The sequence below is a fragment of the Enoplosus armatus genome, chromosome 12 (genome assembly GCF_043641665.1).
Source record: "Enoplosus armatus isolate fEnoArm2 chromosome 12, fEnoArm2.hap1, whole genome shotgun sequence".
Taxonomy (NCBI): Eukaryota; Metazoa; Chordata; class Actinopteri; order Centrarchiformes; family Enoplosidae; genus Enoplosus; species Enoplosus armatus.
The window spans coordinates 10,427,769-10,439,549 of record NC_092191.1 but is presented as its reverse complement, the minus strand read 5'-3'; positions in this window follow the sequence as shown (position 1 = coordinate 10,439,549).

Here is an 11,781-nt window from a genome sequence, read left to right as displayed (position 1 = left end):
AACCTCTATGAGGGGCCCTTAGGGACATTATTCAGAATTACCATGCATATACATGTACTTTTCCTCTCACATACTATACTGAAAACCACACACACATACAAGTGAAATACTTTTACTAACACAACTGAAACACTCTCACACAAACAAGTGAAAAATTATACGCTCACATACACAACTGAAAAGCTCCCACACATACTAGTAGAATGTGCTCATACACACAGGTGAAATGCTCTCATATAGTATTGTGAAAACCCTTTACATAAACTAGTGAAAAGCTCTCACATACAAGTAAAATGCGTTCATATACACAGGTGAAATGCTTTCATATAATATTGTGAAATCCTTTTATATATAACCTCTCCACAATGATGGATCTACTATGCATAAAGCACCTGAGCTAAAGACAGGCTCTACTCTGATTCACCAGGATTTCTTAAAATCCTGTTGCCAGGTTTCTTAACACCTGAAGAGGTTTCTCGACACCTATGTTATTTGTTGAGCAGCTTCCGCAATGGACAAAATGACGAAAAGGTTAGCCATATCACTGTGCTTCGTAAGTGCAAGTAACCTCTCCACAGTGATGGCTCTCTACGGTGTGTAAAGCACCTGAGGTGAAAAAAAGCTCTATACTTATTCACCAGGATTTCTTAACATCCTGTTTCCAGGTTTCTCAACACCTGAAGAGGTTCCTTAACACCTACAGAAAATCTACACTTATTCACCAGGATTTCTTAACATCCTGGACAGCAGGACGGGCAGGCTCCCCCTGGGGAAAAGCATGGGATGCAAGGGTTCAGCTGGGTAAAGCACAGGCACCCGGCACCCGCCAGCACGAGGAGACTCCCCCCAGGTTAACGCATGGGCCGAGGGTCCCCCAGACCCCCAGGGCATCTGGGATCAGAGTACCAGGACCTGGTCCAGTACTTTGCCGTTCCAGCGCTCGATCAGTCTTCGCATGGTTTCAAAAACCCAGTTATCGGAAACCTAGGCCTCCCGAGAAAAGCCCTGGTCACACTCCGGACCAGTTGCCCGAGTGTAGTGGGCTGCAAGTCAGAGGTTTTCCCGGTCCAAAGCTCTGGTTGTCATTCACCCACACTGATCGATTGGTCAATTGATCGATCTGTGACCTGCTATCGGAGGGCCTCTGCCGGCCACCCTAGCACTGGTGTTCAGGCCTGCGGGTTTGCCTCTATTGCCAGGAGGGCGTGTACAGACGTTGGGTCCACACCCATCAGCATTCCTCCCTGGTCGACCAATAGGTAGCGAAACCAAGATTGATTGACCTGATTCCTTCTGATCAAGGTTCAGCCCATGGACGGTGTGAGGCCTGTAATGGCCCCGGCCCGTCTCACCCACATTATTGGGGAGGTGGAGCATGAGCACGTGCAATTGGACCTGAAAGATATTGAACTATGCCTGGGCAGGGCAAAACAAGAGGAAACTCTGGTGGAGGCCCGTAGTGGTCCTGACATGCAAATCTGTCGTCCGACCTGGGTATAGGGGCAATAGACTACACTACCTCCGAAGTTTCCCTGAGGATAGCTGGTGCTCAGAGTCTCGCAGTTTTATCTGGAAAAGCAAATGATTAGAGGTATTGGGGCCGAAATGATCTCAACCTATTCTCAAACTTTAAATGGGTGAGAACCTCGGCTCCCTGGCCTGGAGCCGGGCGTGGAATGCGAGCCGCCTAGTGGGCCACTTTTGGTAATCAGAACAGCCACTGCGGGATGAACCTAATGCTGGGCTAAGGCACCCGATGCTGATGCTCACCAGACCCTAGAAAAAGTGTTGGTTGATATAGACAGCAGGACGGTGGCCATGGAAGTCGGAATTTGCTAAGGAGTGTGTAACTCACCTGCCGAATCAACTAGCCCTGAAAATGGATGACACTGGAGTGTCGAGCCGTCGCTGGCAACCGGAGCCTCGCAGGCTACACCACGATGAGTAGGAGGGCCACCGTGGTGGGCACGGAAGCCTAGGGCTTGGGCCTGGGTGGAGCCGCTGGGGTTGAAGATCTTGGTGGTAGTAGCAAATATTCAAACAGAACTTTTGAAGGCTGAAGTGGAGAAGGGGTCCATGTGAACAGCAGTTGAGTCAGTCGGTCATTAGGAGATGGGTGAACAGAAGGTTGAAAGGGAGCCAGGTTCAGATCCCCTAATCTGGAGTGGCAGAGATAGGTGCCGCGAGGCATCCAGTGCGGTAATGCAAACGATCCTGGAGAAGCTGGTGGGAGCCCCGGGAAGAGTTTTTTTTTCTTTGAGAAGGGCAGGGCACCCTGGAATGGGTTTTCCCAGAGACCTCTCTACAGTGATGGCTCTCTACGGTGCATAAAGCACCTAAGCTAAGGCACTGTGGCATGAGAGCCAGGAGGAAAGGGCAGTTCATTCCAAAAGTTATTGTGACTAGCCATGGTGTATGACAGTGACCACTTTTTAAACAGGCAGAGGAACTACTCTTAAAGGGCATTTAAAGTTCAGAATGGGCTTATGTAATTTAACAGTCTTAGCTTTGGTGAGCTAGGCAAGTCAGTATCAAGGTTGTAATATCCAGAGTAAAGGTCTTTTCAGATGGGGAGCGACACACCGGTCTCACTGCGCTCCTCGTGTGAATAGATAGGTAGACAAGCGTTCCTTGAGTAAACGGCAGGCACTGTATGCATGGTAGCCATGGAAACGGCTTCTGTGCACTCCTGTATCCCTGTCTCACATATCCTTAATTATAGGTCGGTTTGTTGACATATAGTGGCAATCCTTGTCTTTGATGCCAAGTAATTTTTGATAGCTAAAGTTTGCTAAATTAGCATAGTTGTAACTTAAGTTAAAACTATACCTAAAGTTACCTGATACATCCAGTCTTGTGCTGATGCTCTGCCATGCGAAAGCCCTCCTGTTTATGTCCCAACAACTGTTTAGAAAACAGTTCTATATTTCTATATTGTGCGTCACGTCATGTAGAAAAAAGTTCAAGACAATTCAACTCTGACGGCGGGCGGGCGTGTGCATGAGATGAGCACGACTGCGGCAGTTTCTCAGGATCGCGCCTGATTGTCGCTTCGCCTGTCAGATTGCCCGCGCCTCCCTACCTGCCCGCTCACCTCTCATTGAAAATGAATTGCTAGGCGCGTCTATAAACTTTACCATGTGACTACCCCACGCAGACAAGTTCACAAGCAGCACTCCAACACGCTAGTCTCTGTTACTCACATATGTTGTCCTTGTTGCTATCTCTGATTAAATGTTCGACAGAGTCTGTTTTATTCCACCAGTACATCAACTGAGTCACTAGCTTGGCGCTAGCTTGTGGCAGGAGCAGTCCAACGTGAGGAGAAAAAAAAAATAGAGGCCGTTAATCGGACTAAACTGTCTCTGCCCCTGGAAAAAACACTGTGAAAATTCACAGTCCACAAACCTGCTGCCACCAGTGTAACGCTGGTTATCCTCAGCATTAACTCAACTTAATAATAATAATAATAATAATAGTAAATTAATTTACTTGTGAGACGTGGGTGAAGTAAGAGCACAGGGACAGCTTCGTTTGTGTACCTTGTCTACTATAATGTTTGCTCCCACCGTAGGACAACTGAACTCTCACAACCAAACGTGAAACATCATTTCAGTTTTGAAAGAACAGAATACAATATATGTGGTTATTATTAAATGATGCCAATATCTCATTAAACCTGAGAATCATTAAACCAAAATAAATCTTCAGACAATACTAAATCTCATCTTACATTGATATATTTATAGAATTGTTTCCAATCAGTTGTTCAGAAACAGATTTTGGTGACCGGGAACGTACAAACAACAAGAGTTCATCTTTATTATGAAATGCGTTCTCTTATTTTCTCAACCACTTTCCTGTTCAACTGAAATGCCTTCCTGTTCAACTAAAATCCTCTCACACAACATACTGAAATCCTCTCATACCCCATAATGAAATGCTCTCATACACAATATTTCAATAGTTAATATAGAAGGTTTTCATAATACTATATGAGAGCATTCACCTGTGTATATGAGCACATTCTATTTGTATGTGTGAGAGCTTTTCAGTTGTGTATGTGAGCGTATAATTTTTGTGTTTCAGTTGTGTACTTGTGGTTTTCAGTATAGTATGTGAATGAGTTTGGTTTCATATGTGTATGTGAGAGGAAAAGTACATGTATATGCATGGCAATTCTGAATAATGTCCCTAAGAGCCCCTCATAAAACTCAATTTAACTTCAATATATTATTATATTTTTAACTTTTATACATACAAACTCGTATCATCTGTTTAAAAAATGACTTGCTTTAAAACTAAATTTATTAAGTGCCTTGGCTGTTTTCTAATTGGTTCAATTTTTCATCAATCATGAAACTGACATGACTCGCAAAGCTGAGCTGTAAGGGCACAGTAACAGTAAGACCTTCTCAGCTTGGCTGTGGATACCTTGAAATTAATGAGCATTTTCTGTCTTGCCTTTGACACAAGTGGTGTAAAGCGATTTTAAATCTTTCTTGTTTATCAGAAAATGGACCCTTTACAGTTTTGTAAGGACATGTTTATGTTAATTTGAGCATGATAATGTTACAGGGCATAATTAAGTGTGGTGTATGTATGTCATTCTAATCTTTAAGGCATCATCACATCCTACAAAGCAATATATCCTTTTTGACTTCATCCCCAAAAGGCATTAACAGGAAACCATCCATCCCACTGTGTCATTAGTTGTTAGTGTGGCAGGATCAGCTTAGCGATGACAGCCTGTCAAGATCCAAATTTTACTCTGGAACATCGTAGAGAAAGAGAAGGGGGGCCTACAAGTAAACTAAGGTAAACTGTACAATTTCTCATCACATATCAATGCCCTGCCAAGACCTTCCTTCAATAACAATTTCACTAGCTCAGATACCAGCGGGCTTTGAGACCTTTGTCAATCACATCTTTCAGTTACTGTCTGCATGGGTCAGAAGGCTCATTGTCAAACATGAAGGGACGGTGACAATACAGGAGATCGATTGCTTTGGGCATGAGGAGTTATCAAACCTTCAACAGGCAAAAGTTACGGCATTGATGTAACACAAAAAACATGAGGAAGACACCAGTTAGAGCCAGAAAACAGAACATTTAATCTGCTGTTACTGTCAATGATACTTATCCTGTCAACAAAGATCTTAAAACTTTACTTTGACCTACATTGTGATCTAATATATCACGGAAAAAAACTGTAAAATGAAATATTAAATAGTAATAATCAGTTGTATTATGAAGTATGTAATCGTTTTCCTGTTGTATTACTCTCATATCTCTTGGCACGTTATGCTGTATTGCACTGGTCATTTGTTGTGACCTGGACAGAATAATGGAAATCAAGTGTTCTGGTTTGCTGGCTTCGGAAATAGCTTCTCCTTCACCCCAGGTATAAGAGAAAAAAGGAAAATAAAGAGAAAACTCCTTTCTGTGGCTTGGTGAGAAGGCACACTGGAGTGCTGCCATGAGTGGTTTAAATATCCATGTAGCTCAAATGAAATATAAACATTTGAATACAAAATAATGCATAAGTATCATCTAACCAAACTTAAAACAACACTAATCAGAAATGCTGAAAAGCATTCACACACATTACAGGTATATTTTAATTGGTTATTAATCTGACTTTAAATCTAGACGTTGGTACAGGGACCAAATTGTTGCGATATAAAACAAATCATGGAAATTCTCACTTTGAGGTGAACTGAGGTGAAAAGAGGCGACTTCATCCTGTCAGACTCTCCTGGACATTTCTTTACTGTGTGGAAAGTAAATATTTCACACTGAAATACCTCCCAGCATGACCTTTGAAATGACAAATTGTGTTAATTATTTGAAGCAACTTGTGACCTCTTGTCCTCTTTATTTGTTGTACAATGAAACATGACAGCTCAAAGGACATTACTTTGGTCTTTTGTTCAAACTCTTTAAGCAACAGCATGTTTCCATTTTCCTGACAAGGGACCTCTTACAATAATGGCCATCCGCTCCCAGTTGAGAAAGGTGAAAGTAGTGTTAACATTGCAGCACTGACAAACAAGCTATTTTGTATTTTAGATTTAGGACTTGAAATGGTGAATGTCAGGTTGAAATTTGCAAAGATGGAAAAGGCTTTTCTCACCATGAGTAGTTTCATGAATTGGTAACATCAGGTGGACTTTGTTTCAAAAAGGCTATTATTCCCTACAGAGCTGTCAGGGAGATCTGTGTGAAGACTCCTGATGTATTTGAGAATGAATGGTGAAGGTGGACTAGGACAGATGTTATCATATAAATGGAGGAAAGATTTCTTCTCACAAAAGTAAATCTAAGTAGAGCGTATAGGCTTCAACGAGTCCATTTTCAGTCCATAATTCCTCCACAACCATCACCCTAATACACCTTTAACAGGCAGTACAGGGTTTATTTTAGCAACTTATTTGGCATTGGCTTTAGTCTTTGTTTTGGACAAAAACACATTTGTTTTAGTTGCATTGTAGTAATTTGATTATTGTTCATGTTAGTCTAGTTTTAGTGTAATTTTATTATGTTTCATCAAGTGCCGAGACAATTTTAGCTTTTCAGGCATATTTCAGCAAAAAATGCATCTAAGACACAGTAATAGACACTGTTGATGGTGGTATGATGGAAATGCCTTTGACATCGTAGTAGAAGCTATTTGCGATGCCGCTGCAGTCACCATATTTTGTTTGTCCAAACAATATAATTGCACAAAATCTGATAAAATCTGTCCATTCATTGTAGTTTATAGCCTATCCATATACAGGTCATGGTGGCAGCAGGCAAGGCAAGGTAAGTCCAAATAGCCAACCCAGTTATGTCCTCCAGCTCCTCCTTGGCTTCTTACTATTACTACATAAAGCTGACTTTAGGTGAGGATTGATAGTTAAATCATGGTCAGTGTCAGCTCCCTCTTCACAAAGACAATCCAGTAAAATAACCCCAATGCCCTCACAGCTCTGACTGGTTATGTAAAGACTGGATGGATTACATGTGACCCTGGCACCATAATCCCACAGTACCAAGACATTCTGGGGGTTATGAGGCTTCTCCAAGTCCAGAAAGCACATCTAATAGGGCAAACTATATTTTATTTAATCATTTAAATGTATCACCAGAAGAGCTTCTATGTTCAATTTTCTTTGTGATAATCATAGGTCCATAGAGACACCAAATGAACACAATTAAAAAAACAGAATGCATATGTCATGCATTTATCTGTTCACTTATAAAGAACGGAGGGAGCTGATGAATTGTATGGAGAATATCAGCGTCAAGCATGCAGTGAGTGTGATGAAGCTTTGACAAAGCTACCATGCTCCTTGCATCACCAGTTAATGGATCCAGCCTAGGAAAATCCATTCATCCACAGTATGTGTAGGAAGAGGGTCAGTCTTTGAAATAATCCATTCTCATCTGAGGAATTATTATATTTATAATTAATAGCTGTTGCAGACAGCTGTTGCTACATGAAAGTACTGAATAAGTTGCTCCAATTGGCATGCCTAATGACTTACATAATCTTAGATTATTGATTTGGATGGGGAATTGATGTGAATTAAAGTTAGTCATTATGACCAACATTCAATAAATGCATGTGTGTGTGTGTGTGTGTGTGTGTGTGTGTGTGTGTGTGTGTGTGCATGTGTGTAAACTGAATAAAAAGATGTATTGAAATTTAAACAATTGTCAGTCTCATCTTCGACTGGCTTTTTAAGGTGTATTGAATTTGTAATATTGACCACACCCAGACCTTCAGGCGGGCAAACTGGCCTGTCATTAATCTGAACTTTTCTTTTAGGAATGGCTGAACTTTCCTTCTTCCACTCGTCTCACGTCTACCTCTGCTTTTGCTGCGCCTTTCTGCCACTGCAATCCTCCCTCGTCTCTCCTTTTCTTTGTCTAAAATAGAAAAGGTCACTAATAATGTCAAACAGAATGTGCACCCAAGATTTAAGCCACTTAGTGCTATAGTACTTTGGTTTTCCAGCAGAGACCATAAAGCCCGCACATAAAGTAAACTGTATGGTTGGGTCTCACCACTCTTGCTCTTCTAATGTGACGTCAGTGCAGGTCTCTTAAACTCTAACGGAGGCAGGGCTGGACTGGGACAAAAAATCGGCCCTGGCATTTTTGACCCAGAGCAGCCCCCCACAATCGGTTGAACACCACCCACCAGTACACCATCCTTGCAGTCCCCTTAAATATGTATACTGTATTATTCCCCCAAACCACTGCAAAGCTGAGTAGTAAGTGCTGTGGACAAGTGGACCAACGTACTCACTCACTCTTGACTGACTCCCTGGTGATCAGAGCTGGCTGTGGAGTACACAATATCCATACTCAAGTAAACAATCTTAAATCCACTGTACAATGTTTTTTCATTAAAATGATAAAAGTAAAAGTTGCATGCATTGTATACTCACTAAGTCAAAAATGTACAGGCAGTTACCCCAGAGATAGTAATGTCAGTGGTCCATATCATACATATCATAATAGTTACCACATACCTCAAAATAAACGTAGGACCACTTTGTTGCCTGTTGTTGGAAATGAAAACAATTTCTTTTCCCTGTCATAGGCTAATACATAAGCAGGCATACATCTTAGTAACAGTAGAGTTACAGATGTAACCTATTATACAGCCTATTCATGCATCTGGAGTGACTCAGTTCAAGGGAACTGAGTCACTCACTGCTTAGCCAACGCTAACGTTAGCTAGTTAACGTTAGAATAGTCAGCCGAAGGTGTGACAGCTTTAGGGAGCAATGCTACAAAAACACTGAGTGTGGCTGACTGAGTGAGTGAGCAACAGCAGTAGCTGGTGATCGTGTTGCAATTATGTTATCTTATCTTATTACCATAATCAATGAATTAATCATCATTCATCATTGTCATCACGGCACACACACTACCTCCCTGCGCCCTCACTGAGTCCCTGTTTAACTGCATACTACTCTCTGCTAACCGCTTCAACTACACTCTCCTCCTGCTCCTTTGCCTGGCAGTGGCCATGGTCAGCCACCTCTCCTCCTTCCAGCTGTTGCTCTCCATTTAATTGGCCCACAATTTCTCTGCGCTCCTCCCCTTGCGCTGTGATTATTATCCGTCTTTTTTGCGCTGATGTGCATGCGCTGTTTAATGAAGGCGCTGAGCCCAAAGGGAAGGGGGATGTGATTGGGCCAGCCCAGTGTTGCTTAAGAGAAAAAACAATGGGCCGATCTACCTGTTTTACGGGCCAGCCCTGACTGGAGGAACACTATTCTTTCAAAATATATTCCCTCATTTGGTGTTTTGATAATGGTGGTGGAGAACACTGTCCAAAATCTCCTACGGGTGTTTAATTAGGTGGAGATCTTTTGACTGTGAAGGCCATGGCATATGATTCACATCACTTTCATGTAACCATTCAGTGACCCCTCCTCAGCAGGGATGGAGGCCCTGCTGAGGAGTTAAACCTGTGTATCCAACAGATGACCTTTTGTTCCAAATTCCCATTGAAGCCTTTGTGGATTGTTGGGCTTGTTATCAGTGGGATACAATGTTTGAACCACAGCTCAGGTTCAAATCTTGAATCTTTGTTTCATCAAAGACAAAGTAGTGTCTCATTATGCATGTCACAGCACGTCATATACTCTTCACATGGCGAATTATAATGTGTAATCATGTTAGACAACCTATTCTGTGAAATTGAATGAAAACACTGGGAGCATTTATTACATATATTAGATTTTGTTTTGTATATATGACCACTTTTGAGCCCTGAATATATCTTTCCATGATGAACAAAAAAGTTTTATCTTAGTGAGTGCATTTCAGCTTTACATGCTTTTTCTGAATTGTGTAACCAGATTTCGAATCACATTTGTTTGCGTCTCTAGCATGGGCTACATATATTAATCCTGTGAGCCTGTGTATGCTTTGAGATGCACATGCTGAATTATATAGCCTACTGTATAATGTTATGCTATAGGCTATCATAATTATATATTATTATTATTATTAGGTACAGCAGGATGTCATTGTGTATTGTCACCCGTTCAGCTCTGTTTACCAGTAGTATACCCCACAGGCTCCCTACATAAATACTTACAGTATAATTTATTTCTCCTTTCCTCTAAAATTCATAATTGTTACTTGCTTGTTCTGCAGTACCTACATTTAAGTACCAGTAAAAACCGGAAAGTATTTTATATGTATTGATTCATAGGACAAAATTACACCGTACATTTAGGGAAGTTACATCGTAAATTGCGGGAACTTACGCAGGAAATTGTGGGCTGTATTATAAAGTGCTACCAGAAAGGACAAGTTCTCAAGTTATTTGAGAGCAGACTCTTGTAAAAGACTCCTCTTGGGGAGTCACCAGTCGAAGGTGAGATAAACTGTGTTCCATGCTCGTCAAAAAAGGGCTCTCAAAATATCAGTTTGGCCAAATTCAGGGGTGAGTCAGAAGCTGTCTGTTGTCATTGGTGCCATCTTCATGTGAATGCAGATTAACTTAAAAGTGTTGTTCACATGCCAAACAGACTAAACAGTCAATTTTACACTAATAGAAAAGTCTACTTCCTCAAATTGTGCATTGCCACTATCTTCCACTATGACATGTGGCTTAAAGAACAAAGTGTTTTGAAAAACATGACTGGTCTCAGCTTAGTCTCAGCAGGGTAAAACTCCATTCTGTCAATTTAGACTGTGTGATCACTTGATGTTTTGTGTTGTATTATGATATTTCCATGTGTCGATAACACAGTAGAAGTGTTTGTCATTAACACGTCTTTTTGCTTCTGTTGTCAAACAACTACATGAATATAATATACATTATTGACAATCAGTTAATGCTAGCTATTGAGCAAGACTCCATTTTAAATGTGTGCAGTTGACGGCAGAAACATGTCAGAGACAACAACTGTGTTGTGTGATCAGCTGCATTAAAATTCACATTACAGCATTACATTTCAAATTTTTTCCCCTCTGATTTTTGGTAGTGTAGTGTTGGCATAATGTTTGGAGTGCCAAAAGAGAGAAGAGAGTATCCACATTTTAGAAAAGAGTGTTTTCCTGTGTTTCTGTCTATTGATTTATTGAGTGGGGGAAGTTTTTTAGATTCTGCTCTTTCTCCCTCAGTCTTTTCACACTTTCTTTCTTCGCGGACTTTAAAAATCCTTAAAATCATTTTGTAAAAACATCAACCCCCCCACACGTGCACTTTATACGGTACATCTTCAGCTTTACCTTTCTACACCACACATTCATCTGTATTGTATCTTCATATAGTTTTCATCAAGTTAAAATGCAAACTACAAGCTGATGAGAATATGGATGAGACTCTTAAATTGTTAATTTACTGTACTGTATCATATGCTTGCTCACATATTATTCATAGACCTATGAGTGACGTTTGTACTTGTTTTTCATTAAGGAGGACATAATATAACAAGCTCTGAGGCTATACGTGAGAGACTGACCACAGGGTGTTGAGATTTCACCTACTTTTCACCATGTTTTGTAAGTATAGTAAATTGACCAATAACGATTGAAGGCAGGATTCCACTTTGCTATGACTCACAGGAAAAGTCTTGGGTTGATATATAGTGCCCTCCTGTGTTAAGTAGTAGTAAAACACACACACACACACACACACACACACACACACGCACACACACACACACACACACACACACACACAGGCAGACACAATGATGTATGTGCTTGTACAGCCACAAAATAATGAATCAGTGTCAAAACGGGACCAAAAAGGCAGCA